The sequence below is a fragment of the Moschus berezovskii genome, chromosome 5 (assembly GCF_049115385.1).
Source record: "Moschus berezovskii isolate FMDL1 chromosome 5, NW_MosBer_1.0, whole genome shotgun sequence".
Classification (NCBI taxonomy): Eukaryota; Metazoa; Chordata; class Mammalia; order Artiodactyla; family Moschidae; genus Moschus; species Moschus berezovskii.
Window position 1 is genome coordinate 89,796,462 of NC_142464.1, and position 25,572 is coordinate 89,822,033.

At 35.0% G+C, this 25,572-nt stretch overlaps 1 pseudogene; it reads right to left on the reverse strand.

The window, feature by feature from the left end:
* Nucleotides 1-8,654, reverse strand: part of LOC129561660 (WD repeat-containing protein 5-like) — a 44,527-nt pseudogene extending 35,873 nt beyond the window's left edge.
* Between the last annotated feature and the right edge of the window lie 16,918 nt (nt 8,655-25,572).

Genomic DNA, 25,572 nt, shown 5'->3' on the forward strand with positions numbered 1-25,572 from the left:
TACTGTAGTGGGTTGACATTTTCTCCTTCAGGGGATTTTCTAACCCAGGGATTGAACCTGGGTCTCCTGCATTTCAGGCAGATTCTTTACCACTGTACCACCTGGGAAGCCCAGGTGATATTAAATATTATATAATCTTGGATAAAACACTGAGAAAATTTTTACTTTTATATAATAGATATTTAAAATATGCACAGCAGTAAAGTAGCAAAACACAAGTATACAACATTTTACATTAGTTTATGATGCAAATTGCATCAAGTTTTTATTAACATGTCATCCTTAGAAATTACCATAACCCCTGCTGGATTTACATTTAAGATGATTGCTTCATGCTCACTTTCAGAGTGATCAACTGAGCAGGATTTTAATAATCTACAAGCTTTATAAAACCCACTTTCTGCAGTAAGTCTATTACTTTTAGAATACAAGAACAAATAATATCTAATTATTCTATTCCAAAAAATATGGTGATTTTTTAATTTTAAAATGTATATTAATAATGTATGCTGAATGAGAACTATTTATTTCAACACATAAAATATTTTAATCTTAAAGTTAGGTTAAATATATCAAAGAATAGTCATTTATTCTCCTAATGATGTACCATGGCTCCACGTTCTGAATTGTTATAGGTATGAATAGCTTAAGTGATACATTTCCAAGTGATGGGGATGTTAGAGGTAAATATATGTACCTGCATTATACACATTATATTTACATTTTTGTCATGCTCATAGTTTTAATTTGTAAGAATAGCCCATTCTAATTTCTCATTATATCACCCAAACAAAGTGATGGTGTAGAAAACCCTAGAATCATTTTTATATTTGCAAATTTTAGTTAATACCCTCCTATTTTAAAAGTAAATATTAACAAATACTTATTGAGAACTTTATGTGCGGGATAATATGCCACAAAAGATTAGAGTTGGAAATGTGTATTCAAGATCTAACGCATTAGTATAATATCCTTACTGAAATTACTTAAAATTGAAATCTTTATGTCCAGATCTACACCTCTAAATTTTTTCAATAAATATTATTGAAAGCAGAATTCATTATTTTAGTGATTTTTAAAAAGATGAATAGTTTCTAAAATATTTCTTTTAACCACCTACTCTTTTTGTCTAATTTTATAAGGGGTTTATGTGCATTTTATATTTATGTCTCAAACAGTTTATCTATTGTCAATATAAATGATTAAATCTCTATTTTAGGATTTAGATTATGTTTTCTTGATTATATTTGAAACTGTTAGGTACTTGCCTATTTAATTATATTAAATTTTCCAAGCTTCTGGTAGAGTTTGACTCATAAAAACTCTCAAATATTTTAGTTTTTTACTCAATCATTTCAAAAACAAAACATTACCTGACGAAATAGCTTATATATTGAGCATCATGAATAATTAATTATAATTGCAGCATAAACTTACTTTGATAGAAACTTACTTTTTTTTTTTTTTTGCTTTTTCACTACATAAAAAGGGGACAGAAGATGTGAGACAGATGTAGAATAGTGAAGAAATAAAACTGCATTGTATGTAAGATCATTTATGGAAAAAAAATCTCCTTGAATTTACAGAATAACAAGGGAATTAAGTAGAACAGACCAAATCCAGATTAGAACTTTCTATTGAATTATACTGATGTAAGAGTTGGACCATAAAGAATGCTGAGTTTTGAAGAACTGATGCTTTCAAAAACTGTGGTGCTGGAGAAGACTTTTGCAAGTTCCTTGGACAGCAAGGAGATCAAACCTGTCAATACTAAAGGAAATCAACCCTGAATGTTCATTGGAATGACTGATGCTGAAGCTCCAATACTTTGACCACTGGATTCAAAGAGCCAACTCATTAGAAAAGACCCTGATGCTTGGAAAGATTGAAGGCAGGTCAGGGGGACGACAGAGGAATAGATGGTTGAATGGCATCACTGACTCAATGGACCTGAGTTTGAGCAAACACTGGGAGATCGTGAAGGACAGAGAAGCCTGGCATGCTGAGGTTCATGGAGTTGCAAGAATCAGACATGACTGAGAGACTAAATAATAACAACATTAAATTCTAGAATCTAAAATGTGTGGAACATATTTGAGTTTGTAGCGATAAGTCCAAGTAAATTTGAAAGACTCTTTCTTGCCTTTAATTTTCCAGGTGCAAGTTTCCAGGTTCTAAAAGTACAATGAAGGCAGATGTACTTTGAGAAGCACTGATGTGCTTCTCAACACCTTATGTAGTTCAGACCATAGCAGCTGGAATTTATGTGCTAGAGTGTAGTTTTTGGAGGGAAATAATGAATGTTGATTCTGTAATCCTTGGGGTTCTGTTGCTTATGAATTTCCTAGGATATAATAGGCTCAGAGACTGACAATACTTCTCAGTCATTTTGGTATTACATTGATGCAGTGCCTTTTGTATTCAGAGAATATACATGCATAGTTTTACGTCTGCACATAAATTAACATTTAGAACTAAACTTTTTTTTTTTGCATTTGGTACTTCAATAAGTAAATATATTTATCCTTTAGAAAAAACATTATGGGTGAGATTTTCTGAAAACTTTGCTTGATACAAAATGTTGTTTTCTCTCATAAATTTAACCAGATAAAAAATCTAAGGACACAGTTGATTTTCCTCATATTTTATAGATATTTGTGCACTCTTTTACCTTTTGATATTGAAGGTGAGAACTCTATTAACATCTATTAGTCATTTTATGTACAAATAAGTTATTTTTCTCTGAAAGTTTGTATCTAACTCACACAAATTCTTACAGATCTATGATTTTAAATATTATTTTTATTAAGAATAAGGTCTTTAAAATAATTACATGAAATCAATCTTTGAATTTATTTCAAATTTAAAAGTTTGATTAATATTTTCTCATTTTTGTTAATAATCTTACAGCAAAATATATAATGTGACTATTTGTATGAAGCCTCCAATTAATGTTTCTACTAATGTAAAAAAATTAAGATTTTATAATGATTACAATATTAAGAGAAATAAGACACTAAAATGTAGTTAGGAAATGAAATATGAATTGGTCACATAATTTTTATTAATTTAGAATATAATTTTGAATTAAAAGGTGAATATCCTTTTTTCTTTTTTATTGAATTCCAAATGTCACTTTTCAAACCCTATTAAAACACTGAGGCAAGCATAAAGCATTTCTTATTTCAGAATTTAATACTCAAATGTGAGGAGATAAATGATGACCACTTTAACAAAAACACCATCAACAAGAATATTTTTCAGCTAAACAGTTGGGAGCTGTCAATCTTTTTCTTGAAGAGTAGTTTTTCCATACATAGGCATAGCTGTATTTTGAAATTATAATTTCTGACACAATTAAAGTATACTGGAAATTTGCTAAATGGATAAATATAATACATTAATATATTATATATTAATATATATAATTAAAATGTCCTTTAAATTAAAATAAAAATGTATTTATGGAAAAATAATAATATATTCTTTAAAAAATTTATTTCTCGCTGTGCTGGGTCCTCATTGCTATGTCGGTTTTTCTTTGGTTGCAGTGCATGGGTTTCTCATTGTGGTGGCTTCTCTTGCATAGCCTCTAGGGCATGTGAGTTTCAGTAGCGGCAGGGTTAGTAGTTGTGGTTCCAGGGCTCCAGAGCACAGGCTCAGTAGTTGTAGTGCATGGACTTAGTTGTCCCATGGTATGTCGAATTGTCCTGGATCAGAGATTCAACCCGTGTCCCTTGCTACTGCTGCTGCTGCTAAGTCACTTCAGTCGTGTCCGACTCTGTGCCACCCCATGGACGGCAGCCCACCAGGCTCCCCTGTCACTGGGATTCTCCAGGCAAGAACACTGGAGTGGGTTGCCATTTCCTTCTCCACATGTCCCTTGCACTGGAAGGCAAATTCTTTATTGCTGAGCCACTAGGAAAGCTCAGGTTTTTTGTTTTATTTCTTCTTATGCTTCAAATGTTTTAAGCAAAATAATCTATTATTTTAGTTAAGAAAGAAACAGAACTAATGTAATTCTTTTAATTATGATCTCATGGCCTTTTGTTCAATTTATCTACGAACAGCCTCTGTAAGAATACACTCTGGCTGGATATGTTCTTATGATTGCAATGCACAGTAGAGATTTGAGAAGACAGCTCAAAATTTGGGTGACATTAATTCATTCAAATTAAGTTTCTAATACATGTTTTTAATGTTTTGGGTGGATGGTGATCAGATGGCTGAAACACCCCTGCCTATATTGATTTCATGATGTGTATTTTTGACAAAGTGATGGATAAAAAATTAAGGGAAAATTATTCTCAATCAAAAACCAATAAATACATAATTTCTGAGTCCACCCTTTATAAAATACCATTTGCATAAATAGATGCATTTGTATCATGGATTTCCTTTTAAAATAGATTTAAAGGCCATAATCTAAATGATAATTTTGTAATTGTTAGCTCAATTATTCAATAGATAATAAAAGTTTATTTTACTAAATCTTATGACTCTAATTTAATATCATATCTAGCACTGACCTTTAATGTCATTTCCTTTGTACTTGTTAGATACTTACTAACTGCAAGAGTTTGTGTCTGAGACTTGATTGGAAGGACACAGAGATTTTCCATAGCAAAACTATTATCACCCAGATAACAGTAAGAAGAGCATGGCATCAACCACCTGCCTGCAGACAAAATGGGGCCAATTGGCACATGTACAATATAGGAGTTTTAAAGTTCATTAGGAAAGAACTGGCAAGCAGTGGCAATTTTCCCTGATAAAAATCCCTTGATCTTTTTTAGAGGAAATGTCTTTTAATTGTATGTAGAAGTTCAAATGGACCACAAACCACTGTAGTATATCAAGTCTCTATACAATCTTGCTACAGTTTAAGTGAAGCATTTTCATTACTTCTAATTTAGTTAATTACACTTCACCTACCTAAATTCCCATGGCTGTTTTCATCGGATGCAACAGTTAATTGCCTTGTTCCAAAGAGACATTATTGTGAGCTATTAAACTACTACTGTTCTTAGTTTCATAATGGCTGCTTTCATTCTTACTTTGAATGGATTTCTGTATCAGGGTCTTATAAACCATTGAAAAGAATAGAATATGTATGTTCTAATTCAGTCCTGATATTTTCAATGTATGAATTATGATGTCTACTAATTTTTGAAATGTTTTATCAATGATCACATTTTTACACTAATGCAACTGTAAATGAAGATTCTGTATTTTCTATGAATTTAGAATGTAAGTGTATGGTATATGTGTAAGGGCAAATTACTTTGATAAATAAGCAAGGAATTATATAAAAATGAAAGTTCATTAATAGATGGTAATATTGAAAATAAGCAGAAAATAGAACAATGGTAATCTCACATAGGTTATATTTATTACAAGGCAATAGTAATTAAGCATAAATAGGATACATTTCATGTAAATGATTTGACTTTTACATAAAAATTAGAAACAAAATATTTGGGGAGTCAGCTATAGAAGAGAAAAATTGAAATGTGCAGAAACAATCAGTTCTAATATCACTTAAGAGCCCTTAATTCACGCTGATGTAGACAAATGGTCTTTACCCCTTTAGGATCTAGTGTGCAGGATAATAAGAGCAGGGAGTGCCTAAATTTTGGAAGGCTTAATGACAAACTGATACTCTGCCTCCTTCACCAAAGCTGCCAGACATACCAGAGAGGAGTGTCAGCAATTGCTTCTCTTATGACTATGACTATGCATTATTTATTAATATTGATGCAGATGACACCATCCTTCTGGCAGAAAGTGAAGAGGAACTAAAAAGCCTCTTGATGAAAGTGAAAGAAGAGACTGAAAAAATTGGCTTAAAGCTCAACATGCAGAAAACTAAGATCATGGCATCTGGTCCCATAATTTCATGGCAAATAGATGGGGAAACAGTGGAAACAGTGTCAGACTTTATTTTGGGGGGCTCTAAAATCACTGCGGATGTTAATTGCAGCCATGAAATTAAAAGACGTTTACTCCTTGGAAGGAAAGTTATGACCAACCTAGATAGCATATTAAAAAGCAGAGACATTACTTTGCCAACCAAGGTCCGTCTAGTCAAGGCTATGGTTTTACCTGTGGTCATGTATGGATGTGACAGTTGGACTGTGAAGAAAGATGATCACCAAAGAATTGATGCTTTTGAACTGTGGTGTTGGAGAAGACTCTTGAGAGTCCCTTGGACTGCAAGGAGATCCAACCAGTCCATCCTAAAGGAGATCAGTCCTGGGTGTTCATTGGAAGGACTGATGCTAAAGCTGAAACTCCAATACTTTGTCCACCTCATGTGAAGAGTTGACTCACTGGAGTAGACTCTGATGCTGGGAGGGATTGGGGGCAGGAGGAGAAGGGGATAACAGAGAATGAGATGGCTTGATGGCATCACTAACTCGATGGACATGAGTCTGAGTGAACTCCGGGAGTTGGTGATGGACAGGGAGGCCTGGCGTGCTGTGATTCATGGGGTCCCAAAGAGTTGGACACGACTGAACCACTGAACTGAACTGATGCCTGGGACACAGGTTTCCACAAATACAGTTAAAAAAAAAAGATGAAGGGGATGACAACATCAGAAATTAAGGAGAAGATACTATTTAGCAGACACCCTTTTGCAGCAAACACAGAAGATGATTTTACACATGAACATCACCGAATGGTCAATATCAAAATCAGATTGACTGCATTCTTTGTAGCAGAAGATGAAAACACTGTATACAGTCAGCAAAAACAAGACCTGTATCTGACTGGCTCAGAGCATCAGCTCTTATATCAAAATTCAGGCTTAAACTAAAGAAAGTGGGGAAAACCACTAGGTCCGTTAGGTGTGACCTAAATCAAATCCTCTATGACTATACAGTGGGTGTGACAAATAGATTCAAGGGAACAGATATAGTAAACAGAGTGCCTAAAGAACTATGGACAAAGGTTCATAATATTGTATGGGATGCAGAGAACAAAATCATCCCAAAGGGGAAAAAATAATGAAAGACAAAGGGGCTGTCTGAGAAGGCTTTACAAATAACCGAGGAAGTTCAGTTCAGTTCAGTTCAGTCACGCAGTCGTGTCCGACTCTTTGGGACCCCATGAATCACAGCACCCCAGGACTCCCTGCCCATCACCAACTCCCGGAGTTCACTCAAACTCATGTCCATCGAGTCGGTGATGCCATCCAGCCATCTCATTCTCTGCCATCCCCGTCTCCTCCTACCCCCAATCCTTCCCAGCATCAGACTCTTTTCCAGTGAGTCAACTCAACGCATGAGGTGCTCAAAGTATTGGAGTTTCAGCTTTAGCATCAGTCCTTCCAATGAACACCCAGGATTGATCTCCTTTAGAATGGACTGATTGGATCTCCTTGCAGTCCAAGGGACTCTCAAGAGTCTTCTCCAACACCACAGTTCAAAAGCATCAATTCTTCGGTGATCAGCTTTCTTCACAGTCCAACTCTCACATCCATAACTGAGGAAAGAAGAGAAGTGAAAAGCAAGGGAGAAAGGGAAAGGTATACCCAAATGAATACAGAGTTCCAAAGAATAGCAAGGAGAGAATAGAAGGTCTTCTTCAATGGATAAAGCAAAGAAGTAGAGGAAAACATCAGAAGGGGAAAGACTAGAGATCTCTTCAATTAAATTGGAGATACCTTGGCCATCTCATGAGAAGAGTTGACTCATTGAAAAAGACCCTGATGCTGGAAGGGATTGGAGGCAGGAGGAGAAGGGGACAACAGAGGATGAGATGGCTGGATGGCATCACTGACTCGATGGACATGAGTTTGAGTGAACTCCGGGAGTTGGTGATGGACAGGGAGGCCTGGCACGCTGTGATTCATGGGGTCACAAAGAGTCGGACATGACTGAGCAATTGAACTGAACTGAAGGAACATTTAATCTAAAGATGGGAACAATAAAGGACACAAATGGTAAAGAACCAATAGAAGCAGAATTAATCAAGAAAAGATGACAGGAATATACAGAACTGTACAAGATCTTAATGATACAGATAACCGCAATAGTGTGATCACTCACGCAGAGACAGACATTCCGAAGTGTGAAGTCGGCCAGAAGCACTACCGCCAATAAAACTAGTGGAAGAGATGGAATTCCAGCAGAGCTATTTAAAATCCTAAAAGGTGAAGCAATTAAAGTGTTTCACTCAATATTTCAGCAAATTTGGAAAACACAGCAGTGGTCACAGCCCTGGAAAACGTTAATTTTCATCCTAATTCCCAAAAAGGAAACTAAAAAATGTTCGAACTACCAGACAATTACACTCATCTCCCATGCTAGTAAGGTTATGCTCAAAATCCTTCAAGCTTGGCTTTAGCATTATGTGAACCGAGAGCTTCCAGATGTTCAAACTGGATTTAGAAAAGGCAGAGGAACCAGAGATAAAATTGCCAACATGCTCTGGATCACAGAGAAAGCAAAAGAATCCAATAAAAATATCTATCTTTGTTTCATTGCTTACACTAAAGTCTTTGACTGTGTGGATCACAACAAATTGTGGCAAACTCCTAAAGAGATGGCAACACCATGCCATCTTACCTGAACAACAATAGCAACTATTTTGTTTGGGTTTCTAGCAGTTGCCTTATTGGGTTTCCCCATGCCAGGATAATAGCGCATTCTATGCTGTTTCAACTCTAAATGTCATCTTTAATGTCAGTTCCTATGAAAAATTTAATAACAATCATCTTTCCTTCCATATCAGCTCTTCCTTCTCTCATATTTTTGTTAATTAATTTCAAATTAATAAGGAAACTTTTATCAAAGCATTCAGACAGCTAGACATCTTTCTCCCTCCAACATCTTTCTCCCTCCAATATTCTTTAATATCACTTTTATGAAACCATAAGATCCCCTTAGATCCCAAGCTGGATGGAAATGATCATTCTTTCTTTGACTCCGTTGTTGTTTATTTGCATGTTTTAGAACATTTGCCAATATTCTGTCTTATAATATTTGTGCAAAAATCTTCTCTCTCTTACTTATGCCAACTGTCATAGGCCAAGTACTTCCCACTTCCTTTTTCCTAGTAGTTACTGAATCATATTAATAAATGGATGATTGAATATCTTTATCAAATGTGTTTAAGAGATGATTTAATTACATGCTTCATCCAGACCATGGGATAATTCTAATGTGAGTATTGGCAATAGACTAGTTTATGAAAATTATAGAACACTATATGACTATCTTCTTTTGGAAATCAAGTTTCTCTTTCCAGACAATACTGGAATCAGCAATTAGAAGCATTTTACAATGTAAAGAAGTTTACTCCAAAGATGTTATTTCATTAAAGGTTTTGTTAGGTAAGCAAGGATGGTTTGTAGCCGAAGTAATTTAGGTCAAGACTCAAACTGATAAATCTTTTTAAACCAAACTTTTCCTTTGGCTACCTTGGAATGAACTTTTCTTGTTCTTCCTCCTGGGCTCTATGTTAGAGTTCCTAGGAAACTGACTCACAGATGGAGACTATTTTGCAGGGAATATACTAGGAAGTACTTTCCAAAAAAGAGAAGAAACTGAGCAAAAAGAGGAATTGAACTGCAATTCAGCCCCAATAAAGGTCTAAGCTGAACCAAAACCAATTCTTAAACAGGGATGTCACTGTAGAGTTGTCCTGAACTGAAACAAAAGGATTTTGTGCTCCTAGTCAGGTCATTGTAAAGAACAGCACGGCCTTAAGTGGAGGCACTCTTTTAAGCAGGAAGAAGTAACCCAGGAAAAACTCAGCAGTCAAACCCCATGGCAGTGGAGGAAAATAGTTCCTAAAGCAGTGATCTGAGGCACGCTGCAGCATCTACTAATTGAACTCCTCCCTACATGCATAAATCCACTGCCTAGCTCCAGTCTTACTCCTTCCAGATATTTGAAACCTGGGTTTACTTGCCTCTTTTTCTTTTTTTTTAAATTTTTATTGGAGGCTAATTATTTTACAATATTATATTGGTTGGTTTTGCCATACATTGACATGAATCCGCCCTGGGTGTACATGAGTTCCCCCTCCTGAAACCCCTCCCGCCTCCCTCCTCCCCTTATCCTCCCTCTGGGTCATCCCGCACACCAGCCCCTAGCATCCTATAACATGTATCGACCCTGAACTGGCGATTCGTTTCATATACGATAATATACATGTTTCAATGCCATTCTCCCAAATCATTCCACCCTCACCCTCTCCCACAGAGTCCCAAAGACTGTTCTATACATCTGTGTCTCTTTTTCAAGTCAACAAGGGAAAAAAAAAATCCTCTTTTGTGTTCCACCACTTCAGTTCTCATGACTCTCATTAAGTGAGGAATGGCTTTTATGATCTTAGATAAAACATCTTTTGTCTAATAACAACCTTGGGGTAGGGTGGTCTAGATTATAACTAATAAATTATATTTCTTCTCCTACAAACAGAAAATTCTTCATAGACTAAATTTTCATTCATTTAAAAACTCTAAGCACAGTTTATTCCTTTGTATGCACATAGCAAGCTAACTTGGAAAGATAAAGAATGAATCTTCAACCTGTACTTTTTTTTGTATCTCATTGTGGGAAAGGAATCTGGCTATTTAAGATGGTCTCTGGGATAGCTATGACTCAACAAGGTAGGAGTCAGTGACTTTTGTTTGAATGACAAAGGCAAATTAATGAGATAACAGAAGCTCATTAATGTGGAAGTTATTTTCCTGAATGCCTAAATATTCATTTACTTTTGTATCATTAAAATATGTGATAAGAAATCCCAAATTAGTTTTTAGCAAAGCAAAATTGTAGAGGAAAATTATATACTGAACTAGATAATGACTCACAGTACCAAGCCTGTTCAGAGTATGCTTATTTAGCATTTCTAAGTGAAAGCAGTAAACTAAGTGATTGATTAATGTTTGCCTTTCAGAAAACACCAGATAAAAATTTGTCCAAAAATATCAAGACTCAAATTTAGGAGTAGCCTCTCTACATAAGTATCCTACAAACATCATCAGTTCAGTTCAGTCACTCAGTCCTGTCCGACTCTTTGTGACCCCATGAACCGCAGCACACCAGACCTCCCTGTCCATCAACAACTCCTGGAGTTTACCCAAACGCATGTCCACTGAGTCGGTGATGCCAGCCAACCATCTCATCCTTTGTCATCCACTTCTCCTCCTGCCCTCAATCTTTCCCAGCATCAGGGTCTTTTCAAATGAGTCAGCTCTTCGCATCAGGTGGCCAAAATATTGGAGTTTCAGCTTCAACATCAGTCCTTCCAATGAACACCCAGGACTGATCTCCTTTAGGATGGACTGGCTGGATCTCCTTGCAGTCCAAGGGACTCTCAAGAGTCTTCTCCAACACCACAGTTCAAAACCATCAATTCTTTACTGCTCAGCTTTCTTTATAGTCCAACTCTCACATCCATACATGACTACTGGAAAAACCATAGCCTTTACTAGACGGACCTTTTTCGACAAAGTAATGTTTCTGCTTTCAAAACGCTGGCTAGGTTGGTCATAACTTTCCTTCCAAGGAGTAAGCATCTTTTAATTTTATGGCTGCAGTCACCATCTAGTTTGAACTAAAAATGTCTTTAGTTGTGAGTTAGAAAAAATTTCAATTAGTCACTTCAAAGGGCTGAGCTAAACCAATTGAGAGAAATTTATTTGTTGTTACCTGCATGGTTTACGTCCATTTGTTTTCAAATTTATTATGCCAATGTGTGTGTGTGTGTGTGTGTGTTTGTCTGTGTGTGTGTGTATTTCCCCAGCCTGAAGACTGATTTAATTGTGAACGTTTTAATGTACCATTCAGCACAAATGTGTAATCAGAGGTCTCTTAAGTAGGCTGAATCTACTCTTCTATGGATATACTCAACCTTGTGTTTTCTTTGTGAGACACAGACTTTACTTTTCTATTCCTTGATATAACATTGAACACCCAAGAGGAAATGTTTAGTCCCACCATCTGGCTCATATTGCTTAACAAGTCACAAATCACACTTTCCCCTTGATTCTCATTTAAGGTTAGAGATACTTAAAATTTGTTGCATATATAGCAATTAATAGATCATGTTTCAACTCTTCATCACAATAATATAAATTGAAATAATAAACTCTGAGTTTTCTTAAAATTATTACTTACCTTTATAGTTCTATATTGGCTCATGTTACTTCAGAGACAGGACTAAAGAGAATGGTTTTGCTTGATTTGCATACATGTGTGAGTAGGGTAGTAACTCTTTGCAATATTAAATTTCAAAATATTATATATAGCTATAATTCTAGGACACAAACAGGGTTTACTCCAGAAATAATTTATCATGTGATTTGTGTTATCTTGATTCACTATTTTAAACCATCTTAATATATAACCTAGGCTTCCCTGGTGGCTCAGAGGTTAAAGCGTCTGCCTCCAATGCCGGAGACCCAGGTTCGATCCCTGGGTTGGGAAGATCCCTGGAGAAGGAAATGGCAACCCACTCCAGTACTCTTGCCTGGAGAATCCCACGGATGGAGGAGCCTGGTAGGCAACAGTCCATGGGGTCGCAAAGAGTCGGACACGACTGAGTGACTTCAATTCAATATATAACCTGGGCATCAAAAGATTTTACAAGCATTTAGAGCAAACAAGATTTCATTAGTATCACTTTCCTAATTTTGTTTTCCCATTTTTTTCATAAAATCAAATCTTGTCCTCCAAAAAATATGTATTCATCTGTACATGTGTCACCATACAAAGAATATTTGTTGCAAACCTCAGAAGTATCTTAAGTTGTAGCTATAAACCCATCTGTTCTTCCATTAATTATTGCCTGTCAAACTGCTGTACTCTGTTCTCCTTTGGACCAGATTCTAGTCCAATGAGCTGTCTCATAGCACTATGATTCATGATGGTCTTTGTTGAATGACACAGAAGCTGGTAGGTCCTGCCCTGTGAAGGCATATGAATACTTTGAGGGGTAAATTTCACATGATATATTTTGGTCATACTATTAAAGTTCATGATGTTTGAGGCTTCCCTGGTAATATGAAATGTGAATATTTCTTTCAGAGTTAACCTCACTGGTGGTTGTGAGGGTGATTAAGGTAGTATTTCAATAGCAAGGTTGTTTGGGCATTGAACTGTTGAGCTTATTAAGATTATTTTAGTTTCCTCTCTCATTCCTTCTCTATCAAAGCAGGTGAAGAAGCATTTCTTGCTTTTAAATTTACTTACTTTAAATGGAAGCTGACTGCTTTACAATGTTGTGTTGGTTTCTGCCATATACCAACATGAATCAGCCACAGGTATACAACTTCCCTGTAGCTCATAAGGTAAAGAATCTGCTTGCAATGCAGGAGACCTGGGTTTGATCCTTGGGTCAGGAAGATACTCTGGAGAAGAGAATGACAACCCACTCCAGTATTCTTGCCTTGAGAATCCCATTGACAGAGGAGCCTGGCGGGCTACAGTCCATGGGGTCATAAAGAGTCAGACATGACTGAGCGACTAAGCACAGACCTCCTTCTTGAACCTCCCTCCCGCCTGCCACCCCATCCCATTCCTCCAGTTATCAAAGATCATGGATTTTAGGTCCCTGAGTTATATAGCAAGTTCTGTCTGGTTATCTATTTTACCTATGGTAATGTATATTTTTCAATTTTACTCTCTCAATTTGTCCCACCCTCACCTTCCCTTACTGTGTTTACAAGTCTGTTCTCTATGTTAGGAAGCAGAATTTCTATTGAAAAGTATTTCCTATGTGATATCTCTAGAAAACACTCATATCTTCTATAGCAATATTTGACTTCCTCACACTTTATTTCAGTATAATATAATTTTATTTTGAATTGTGTGGCTGATTGGGGTATCCTTCTCTAGGGGATCTTCCCAACCCAGGGATAGAAACCAGGTTTTCTGCATCGAATGTGGATTCTCTACCTTCTGAGCCACAAAGGAAGTCTATGCACGTGTACATGTGTATCTTAATATAGTGAGTAAATCTGAATAGAGGTATGTAATGAAACATAAGAGAAAAGAAAGTCAATGATTTAGTTACAAAAAGCTATATTATAGCTATACAAAGTGTTATAATACTTTTTATATTATAAAACAAGAAAGGTTAATGTATCAGATTAACATTGTTTTCCTGAAGATCTATCTTTTCAAAGGAAAGATACCTGTAAAGAAAATAAGATCATGTTAAAAGGTAAATTTTGATAGATTACTAAAAGGTTTTAAAACATTTTCTAGTTTTAAAAAAGAAAATAAAAATGTATATAGGAGTGCTTGGCTTTTAATTCCACCTTAGCCTAAATCTGCTCACGTACAAACCTGGCTTGTTGATTGAATTATTTCATTAACAATATGAAATGAGACACATGAAACACTTGGGAAAACAGATTTAGAAGCAAAGAGTAAATTCAAGTAGATGATTTGAAGGTTATATGGTAAAAGTTAAGTGTCTCCAACTAATTAGGGCTGCTGGGATTATTATATGTTTATATGTTTACTTTCTAGGTCAAATTAAGTTTAGTGGCTTATTCTTTAACCAAGTGAAAAATAAAGTTAATAAATATTTTACAATGCAACTATTTTTCCTTGGTAATATGTCATCATTTATTATTTCCTTTTCCCTTTCATTTGGCAAACAGAAAAACAGATGGTTAAAAATTAAAGTAATTTGAACTATTTAATTTGCATATTTTAAATTTCCATTTTAAGAAGTTTGTTTAATAAATTTTAATAAGATGTATCACTTAAATGCCTACTGTACTTTTATGATTAAAATCTAATTAAATTAAATTGCCAGCCATAAGTTCTTTGACATTCAAAAGTCTTTGATCAAACAAAAATAGGTTGTAAAATAACTAAAAGCAATATTGTCTTACCTAATAATTTGATATCCAGAGTTGACACTCTAACAGAATTACTGAACTGGTTATGATCAGTGAAAGTTGTTTTGATTGTACCACATGTCTATGTTACTTTTATGGGAACTGTACATTCCCAAATACTATGTGACTCTATTTCTTTTGTTTTTTTAACACTTAGTTGTTTCAATGAACAGGCATACAAAAAAGGAAATAAAACATAAATATGCAGGTTAAATTATGTTAAAGCAAACACTCATGTGATAACTTTTCAGGTTACAATATAAAATATTATCAGAATTCCATATTTTTTCCACTGTCCCTGACAGATCTCAAAACTTGCTCTACCTGATAGAGATAATCATTACTTTTTGGCAATAACTTTCTTCAGCTACCTAAATATGCATTCTTATACAATGTCACTTTGGTACTATGTGTATGAAACCAACTCCCAATGCTGGCAAGGACATGGACAAACAAGATTTCCCATCCATCACTGGTGGGTACACAAAATGTTACAGCCTCTTAGAAAGACAGTTTGGCAATTTCAACTAAGCAAATTCTTACCACATGATTCATCAATTTTGGCACTAGGTATTTACTCAGAGGAGTTGAAAACTTAGGTCTATTCAGAAATTGTACATGGAAGTTTACAGTAGCTTTTTTCATAATTGCCAAAACTTGGAAGCAACCAAAATGTCTTCCAATACATGAACTGATAAACTGTGGTATATCAAGACAATATTTCATATCACTAAAAAGATATGAGTTATCGATCCATGAAAAGACATGGAGGAATCAAGTGCATATTACTAAGTGACAATTTGAAAGGCTACAAACTATATGATTTGAACTGTATGACATTCTGGAAAATGTACAATTATGGAGACAATGAAAAGATCAGTCCCTGCTAAGCGTGTAGGTGAAGAGAGAGATAAATAGGCAGAGCTTGCAGGATTTTAAGGCAGTAAAGATACTATGCATGATATTTTAATTACAATGTTATTATGTATTTGTCCAAAGCTATAGAAAATATAACACCAAGAATGAACCCTAAGGTAAATTATGGACTTTGCATAATTATGATATATCAATGCAGACTCAGTAAAAAAAGAAAAAAAAAGTACCTTTCTAATAAGAGAAGTTGATAATGCAAGAGGCCATGCATGTGTGAGGACAAAGAGTCAATTTGAAATCTTTGCAATTTCTTCTCAATTTTGCTGTGAATCTGAAACTGCTACTGAAAAAGAACGTTTTCTAAAATGTATTTTAGTAAGCAAAATATAATTTATGACCTTTAGTCTATATTAAGAATTCATTTGGAAACAATAACACAGTCATTAATACAAATAAATGTGGAAATGTGGTTACCAAGATATACAAATTCTAAAATCACTAGAACAAAGACAGGACATAAATGAAAATATTCAATTAGTTTCACAGCTATTGAGACAACAATCTATTAAGAGAGTTGAGGCTTCTTAAGTAACCCAGAGCATCTATTTTATAAATTAAACTTCAAATAATTTATTTTACTCATGTAGAAAAAAAATAAAATTTGAACAACTGTATCTTATATTCTAAACAGTTTATTTATTTTAGAAATTTACTTCATAGTGCCCCTGTAAATTTATTAGTGAAGTCAGAGGTACTTTCATGTAGCTCAAATATCCTCATCATGCCTTCTATAAATGTTTGCTGCTTTGAATTTTTATTGTCGATATAACAGAAGGAACTCTTGTAAGTACCAAAGACAATACAGTCTCAAGGGAAAAGCCCAAAATTAGCAGAAAAAATGTCTTAAATTTGCAAGGTTTTTAATGCATTTTTGAAAGGCCAATGCTAGTTTAAGCTCATTTGCATTTTTAAAAGCTAGATTAGAAGTACATCCGGAGAAGGCAATGACACCCCACTCCAGTACTCTTGCCTGGGAAATGCCATGGACGGAGGAGCCTGGTAGGCTGCAGTCTATGGGGTCGCTGAGTCAGACACGACTGAGTGACTTCACTTTCACTTTTCACTTTCATGCACTGGAGAAGGAAATGGCAACCCACTCCAGTGTTCTTGCCTGGAGAATTCCAGGGACAGAGGAGCCTGCTGGGCTGCCGTCTATGGGGTCGCACAGAGTCGGACAGGACTGACGCGACTTAGCAGCAGCAGCAGCAGTACATCAATCCAATGAATTTAAATCATTTAATTTTGCATCTGATAACTTTTCAAAATGACAGTTTTTCCTAGAGGGATAATCCTAGAATTTAAAAATCTTTCTTTTAATTTTATTAAATTGTATTAGTTAAAAATGCAGGAGTCATTCTCCAAAGTTCTTAACTTGCTAAATTATACTACCTGCTGCTGCTGCTAAGTCACTTCAGTCGTGTCCGACTGTGTGTGACCCCATAGACGGAAGCCCACCAGGCTCCCCCGTCCCTGGGATTCAACAGGCAAGAACACTACAAAAGACATCAATTTGCTACTCTATATTAAATAATTTTATTTACCTTGTTTTGAAAGTACCTGTTATTCTTAATGAAATATTAATTTATTACATAAAATATCATTTTAACTACATGATTATGGAACCACAGTGTAATGCTAATTTAGGCATCAAATATATGTTTTAAACTTGTGTAGAAATCTGTATTTAAAAGTAAATATTTTATTTGATAGAAACTCGGAATGTTGCAGCATTTATAGTACTAGATGAAAGCTTAACAAATCCTTTCAATTATATATTATCCTAATCTCTGTAACTTTGTAAGAACAGTGTAAATTGATAGGTATTTTGCTGATTGCAGAGGGAAAAAGTATAGATATGTTTAAGAATGCATCTATTATGCTTGTTCCAAAATGTTAATCAGGGTTATTATACTACTAAATATATATGTGACACACTTGTTAGAAATTCCGAAAAAATTTACTTGGCCACTAGAATTTATATTCAGTTGCTTCTGCTGCTTCTTGAAATTGCCAAGCCTTGAGCTTTTTACAGTTTATTTTTACATGTTATCTTTGCCACCTAACTCAATCTAGATTCTTCTTCATTTTTATGATACTATTTTAATCATCCTTAAATTCTCACTGATTTTTTACTAATCCTTACATGTGGATTAATTCTTAATTTGTTTTCCCTTTATACCACTCCCAGACTGACCAGTGAAGGTACTAAAGTCACTTCTGAAGACAAACACACCATTTTTATTTCCAACCATTGCTAAGCACTCAGTGGAGTGGTATGTCCAAATCTTTGTGACCCTATGGACTATAGACTGCCAGGCTCCTCTGTCCATGGGATTTTCCAGGCAAGAATACTGCAGTGGGTTGCCATTTCCTTCTCCAGGGGATCTTCCCAACTCAGGGATCAAATCCACATCTCTTGTGCCTTCTGCATTAGCAAGTGGATTCTTTACCACTAAGCCACAGTGTTACTCACAAATCATTTCACTTGACTCCATTCAATTCAATTCTGTTATGTAATTTCCATAGTTCCTATTCTAAAATATCCCCCCTCTCCTAAAACCTGAATTTCACTCTCACTTTTTCATACTTCCAGACTAACTTGGTTATGTAGTTAAAAACAATACAATAATGTAATTAGCATCCAATTAAAATAAATAAAAAAAAAACAAGGAAGGAAACTTCAAAAATTTACCAGACTGGATTACTTTAAATGTTCTTGTTTGACTCTTAACTGTGTCATCTATGTTAGCATTATTCTCTGCTGTCTCCAAAGAAGAAATGGGCTCAAAATTTAGCCTAAGGTGATTATAAAAGCTTCCACAGGAACATAGTAGTTGATGAAAATTTCAAATCTTCCAGAATTTGCTAGAATTAGGAGAGATTATTTAAGCATAGAGGCTTGAGAAAACCTAGATCATTCAAGAAATTGAACAGTATATTTACATAGTGTATCATTTTGTGTAAGTGTGTTTTATATCATTGTGTATGTGTGTGTGTGTATGACTATTGGATTGGAAATGAAGTGAAAGGGGTCACTAACACTGGGGTAACCAGGATGACTCAAGTTGGCTACCCAAGGCTTACCTCAGAAAGCTGGAATATTTTTTATGGAAATGGAGAACACACATTGAAATTCAGATATATTTATGAAGTTAAGATTTTATTTTTTTGATTGGTCAAATATGAGAAGACAGAGAGAGGCATCAGTGTAGAATGAACTCATTGTTTTGGCTTAGGTGAATATAACACAGAGTCCAAAGGAGGTATGACTTTTAAGAGAAAGATGATGACTTCAGTGATGAACGCAGTGAATATTCTAAATCTCAAATGGCAAACTGATTGAAAATGACCTTCAAAGTTGACTCCACTTCTTCAGTTTGCATTTTTCTTTAGCAGAACACAGTCTGATTTCCATTCCAACTATTTTACTGAAATCAGAAATGCTCAAAGTGTTCGTTGTTCAGTCGTGTCTGACTCTTTGCAACTCCTTGGACTGTAACTCACCAGGTTCCTTTGTCCACTGGGTTTTCCAGGCAAGACTACTAGAGTAGGTTACCATTACCTTTGCCAGGGGATCTTCTGGCTTGGGAATTGAACCTCGGTCTCCTGCATTGTAGGAAAATTCTTTACACTCTGAACCACCAGGGAAATCCCAAAAAATAAAGCCAATAAATCAAATCCCCAAAATAACATAAGCATGACCACAGGGATGGAAATAATCTAAATATACATTTCCAGGTTTGACAAAGGGTGTCAAAGTAACAATATTTTAAAAGGAACATGATAATTACATTTCATCTTGCTTAATTTATTGAACTTAATTTACTTATTTAAATAACTATGTAGAAATGATAGGAAATCGTTGCCGATGTTCTTGCCCAAGTTTGGTCAGAAGGTGGTTTTTAAAACCAAGATAGAACCCTAAGAGTCTTAAAAATTCAACAGCGAGAATTCTGTGATGATATGAAACTAAAACTTACTTTTCCATTACTTCTTAATGTTAAATTTATATTTTAAGCATAGTTGGAGAGAAATGTAGTTTTATAATAGCCTGTGCTTCTATTTCATTTATTTTTTTAACCTTTCATACTTGGGAATGTAATCAATACATTAGAACAAAATAATTCATATCAAATTTTATTCATAAACTCAATAAAAACTGAATAAACTTATAAATTCATTGAAAGTTTATTGAGTATCAATATGTTTTGATTTTATGAACTTGAACATATTACATAAACTAGAGAGTAAAAACTCTTTGGGAATGAGTTGGATAGCATAAAGACAAAAACTTATATTTTAAGTTTCTATATGGAATGTTTTGAATTCTGCTAAATATATGCTTTGGGAATGCACACTCAGCAGTTCAGTCATGTCTGAATCTTTGTGGTTTCATGGATTATAGTCCTCCAGGCTCCTCTGCTCAGGGAATTTTCCAGGCAAGAATGCTAGAGTGGGTTGCCATTTCCAACTCCAATGTTTTGAGAGTTTGTTTAAGTGTATTTTTAATATACAAAACCTTGAAGAAAAGAACAATGATTTTAAACTTGGGGTATGCACTGTTATTGGAGAAGGCAATGGCAAGCCACTCCAGTACCCTTGCCTAGAAAATCCCATGGATGGAGGAGCCTGGTAGGCTGCAGTTCGTGGGGTCGCTAAGGGTTGGACACGACTGAGCAACTTCACTTTCACTTTTCACTTTCATGCTTTGGAGAAGGAAATGGCTACCCACTCCAGTGTTCTTGCCTGGAGAATCCCAGGGACGGGGCAGCCTGGTGGGCTCCGTCTATGGGGTCACACAGAGTTGGACATGACTGAAGTGACTTAGCAGCAGCAGCAGCAGCATGCACTGTTATGTGTTTAAGAACAGCAATTTTGTGAGAGCTTATTCATAGCCTAAGTTTAGAGTAGGATCAAAATAAACCCCGTTGAGTCTCAAGTATTTTAAAGCTGCAAAGCTTTTCTACTTTAATTTAGTTTGTGACATTAAACATTTCTTCCATAGTTGCTATTAAAGATTAATGAATTCAAATTAATTGTGTTATATAGGATATTAGAATAGTACCATGATGTAACTAGCACAGAAGATATTGTTACAATATTGATTGGCTTACCTGATATATATCTTCTAACATTAGAAGAGAGAGCAGAGAATATCAATTCAGATTAACAAATACACAAGTTAAAGAAATTTATTAAAATTCAAATGTGTGTTTCTAAATTGCTTTCTATTTTATTGGTACACCAGAATGAGGCAGCTCAGTGAGACTTAAAAATAATACAATCCCTGTCAAAACTAAGAGTTTTATTGCTATAAGTTTACAAAGTATTTTAACCTAAATTATTTCAAGTGATTGTCCCAACTCTTTCTATTGTCTTTATTTGCAATTCTACCCTTATCTTATCAGATTATCTCATTTGAAAAATTATGGAGATTTAAAGGAACTACTAATAACTTGTCTGTTCATAATTTTGAATTATTTTGAGATGCTAACTTAAAAATGGTAAACTGATTCTTATTAAGTTACTCTGATATATATTCTTTATATATGTAATATATATATTCTTCAAGTTAATATAGATGGACCAGTTATCTAGGATGCTTAATCAATCAAATCAAGCAAGTTAATTTAGAAAGAAAGACTAAAAATAAATTTCTAAAAGTAATTGTGTTTTTACTCAACTGAGATTACCTGTATAATAATCTTAGTCTCTATTTTACTGTTATTTTTGGTCTTCAAATTTATGATTGGGTCTATGTGACGAGTTAACTCACTGGAAAAGACTCTGATGCTGGGAAGGATTGGGGGCAGGAGGAGAAGGGGACGACAGAGAATGAGATGGCTGGATGGCATCACCAACTCAATGGACATGAGTTTGAGTGAACTCTGGGAGTTGTTGATAGACAGGGAGGCCTGGTGTGCTGTGATTCATGGGGTCACAAAGAGTCGAACACGACTGAGCGACTGAACTGACTGACTGACTGACTGATGCATAAGATAAATCTAACAGATAGCTGCCAGTGGCCATATTCATAATACCTCTGTAGATTGGCTTCAATATGCTATGCTCCTTTTGTCTGTTTCAGTGGTACTGTATTGACAAATTGTCTTGAACTCAAGGGCATTAATTTGCATAATAATTTGCATAAAGGGTTTAATCAAAAATAAAATCAATTCTGAAGTCCATTTGCATCTTCATGATAAATTAGAAAAATTGCACGGTAGATGCACACCCGAACAATTAGAACTGGCATTTGGTCAGCATTTTTTTCACTTTGTTTTCCCAGGGGATAATTACCATGACCCAGGAAAAAGGGACAGTAGTTAAAGTCCCAGAAAGAGTCATTAAAACCTTAAAAACCTTGCAATTAAACATCACTAACAAATAGAAACAAAATTGCAAAATTATGTTATTAATTTTCTGTAAAAATAATAAACAGCTTTTATTCAAATATATATATATATTTATAGTTTAATGCTTTATTTCCAGGAGATATCTATGTATCTATCTATCTGTTTCTTTATTTAAACAGATATGGCATTCTAGGATGTATAAGAAATAATTTGCCATTATTATCCTTAAGCTAAAAAGATATCAATATAGCAATTAATGATACCTCCAGTTTATGAACTAAAACATTAACTGTATGTTTAAAATATCCATTATAAAATATCCATTTGCTCAGTTTGAATTTACATGTCAAAACTCTGTACTCTTTAGTGTTTTCTGTTACCTGGTGATAGGATACACTCAAATAAGCACTACTAAGATAATCTGAAATCAGTCTCTTTTAACATAGTAAAGGTATATTTACTGCAAAATTTATCAACTAAATGAGAATATCCAATATTCACTCCCTCATTTGTCACATATAAAATTTGAAAACATTCATAAATATCAATATTTCATATTTCTTTAGGCAGAATATTTTATAAAATCATCTTCTTAGGGTAACTTTCTGTTCTTGTTATCCCATTTCTTTACTAGTTCTGTCATTAAACTACTCACTTTTTATTGACAATGGTTATGCCCTGTTGATTAAACAAAGATTTTGTTGGCCTAAGCAATTTGACTAATAATTCAGTAAATACAGAAAGAGTTTTTGATCATTTACTCTATACATTCATTTTCTTAAGAGTAACTTTTAATGCAGCCAAGTGTCTGAAGTCATAATTCCCCTAGTCAGAAGATGCATAGAGACTGGCAAGATAAATATCAAATAGAATAGAATATCAGATAAAATGTAATTAAAATATGTGATAATGTATGAATACTAACATTTTAAATTACTCAGTGGGAATAATAAAATATTTTAAATTACCCTTTTGAGGATTAACACCTCTACTATAGTTATATTCTTGAATAATAACCACCTGTTTAAAAAAAGTCTACTAAAAAGTGTTTCGTGAAATACATTAATTAATGGTCATAATTTTTGGTTAAATTATCTACTTATGAAGTACTCAGTGGTATTTTGAATGACTTATTATCTAACATTTTGTATGACAATAAAAATATCAGATTAGAACATACTATGAAAATGATGAAGACAGTGAAGAATAAGAGAAAATTTCAGAGAAATACTCTGGAGATGGTTTAGATTTAATTCACAGCTCAAACAAGTATTAGCCAAGTAATCTTGGGAAGTTTAATCGCTCTACTCTTTAATTATTTGTCCTTGTAATCTCCATGTGTAAAAAGAGAAATGATTAATTTATGCCTACCTAATTCATAGGGTTTTTGTGAGACTTAAAGGAGTTAATAGATCTGAAGCATTTAGAAAACTGTCTAAAAAAGATTAAACACTGTGTTAAGTGTTTGCTGTGAGGATAATAGCCACTTGTTGATTAGTGGAAAGAACCACAGAGCAGGAATCAGGAGCTTGGTTTCCAGGTTTAGTTCTGTCTCTAAATGAGACATACTTATGAAGCCATAGAAAAGCACTGCTTGTACTTTGATTCTTTTGTCTTTTGAGTGAAAGTTTTGAAATAGATTTTACATTTTTTGAAATAGACTTATATTCAGTTCAGTCACTGAGTCTTGTCCAACTGTTTGCAGCCTCATAGATGCAGCACTCCAGACATCCCTGTACATCACCAACTCCCAGAGTTTACTCAAACTCTTGTCCATTGAGTGGGTGATGCCATCCAACCATCTCAACCTCTGTCATCCCCTTCTCCTCCCGCCTTCAATCTTTCTCAACATCAGGGGCTTTTCAAATGAGTCACCTTTTCACTTCAAGTGGCCAAAATATTGCAGTTTCAGCTTCAGCATCAGTCCTTCCAATGAACACCCAGGACTGATCTCCTTTAGAATGGATTGGTCAGATCTCCTTCAGTCCAAGGACTCTCAAGAGTCTTCTCCAATGCCGCAGTTCAAAAACATCAATTCTTTGGCACTCAGCTTTCTTTGTAGTCCAACTATCACATCCATACATGACTACTGGAAAAACCATAGCCTTGACTAGACAGACCTTTGTTGGCAAAGTAATGTCTCTGCTTTTTAATATGCTGTCTAGGTTGGTCATAACTTTTCTTCCAAGGAGTAAGTGTCTTTTAATTTCATGGCTGCAGTCACCATCTGCAGTGATTTGGGAGCTCCCCAAAAGAAAGTCTGTCACTATATTAATAGTAGTATTACTGTATTACTATTACATATTACTATATTCCTAGCAGCAAGTTAGTTGGTGCTGGTAGTGCTGGTAGTCTATAAGTATGTGGTTAAATAAAACTAGCCATGATGGTTAATTTTACATGCTGTTTCCATCATTATCTAGTGTTTATTTTGTGTCTTTATTGTTAAAATATTAATATTGTACTCATTTATTTTCCAAGACTGCCAGTATACAGAAGTAAATGATGAAATATGTATATCCTACACTGAGAATAAAGATATTTGCAACTAAAACACATTTGTCATGTGTGCACGCTAAGTTGCATTACTCGTGTCTGACTCTTTACAACCCTATAGACTGTAGCCTGCCAGGTTCCTCTCTTCATGGGATTTCCCAAGAAACTACACTGGAGTGGGTTGTCATTTCCTCCTCCAGGGTATCTTCTGACCCAAGGTTTGAATCCATATCTCTTGTGTCTCCTGCATTGCAGGTGGATTCTTTACCATTTGAGCCACTGAGGAAGCACCATATGCCATGGCATTTCTTCTGAAAAAAAATTAGAAAACTCAATCAAAAGAGTTAAGTTAGTGACTCATTAATTATTTTTATTTTGTTCTGTTTTCGGAACAAATTACACAAGTGGTCTAACAATTATCAAAGCCCCGTGATCTACTTAAAGTTGTAGGTATAGGACATGAGAATGTTATTGTCGTTCAGTCACTATGTCGTGTCTGACTCTTTGCAACCCCATGGACTGCAGCATACCAGGCTTCCCTGTCCTTCAGTATCTCCTGGAGTTTGCTCAGATTCATGTCCATTGAGTCGGTGATGCTACATAACTATCTCATCCTCTGTTGCTCCTTGTCCTTTTGCTTTCAATCTTTCCAGCCTCTGAGTCTTTTCCAATGAGTTGGCACTTTGCACCAAGTGGCCAAAGTAAAGGATCTTCAGTTTCACCATCAGTCCTTCCAAAGAATATTCAGGACTGATTTCCTTTAGGATTGACTGGTTTGATCTTCTTGGAGTCCAAGGGACTCTCAAGAGTCTTCTCCATCACAATTCAAAAGCATCCATTCTTTGGTGCTCAGCCTCCTTTGTGGTCTATGTCTCACATCCAACATAACTACTGGAAAAACCATAGCTTTGACTA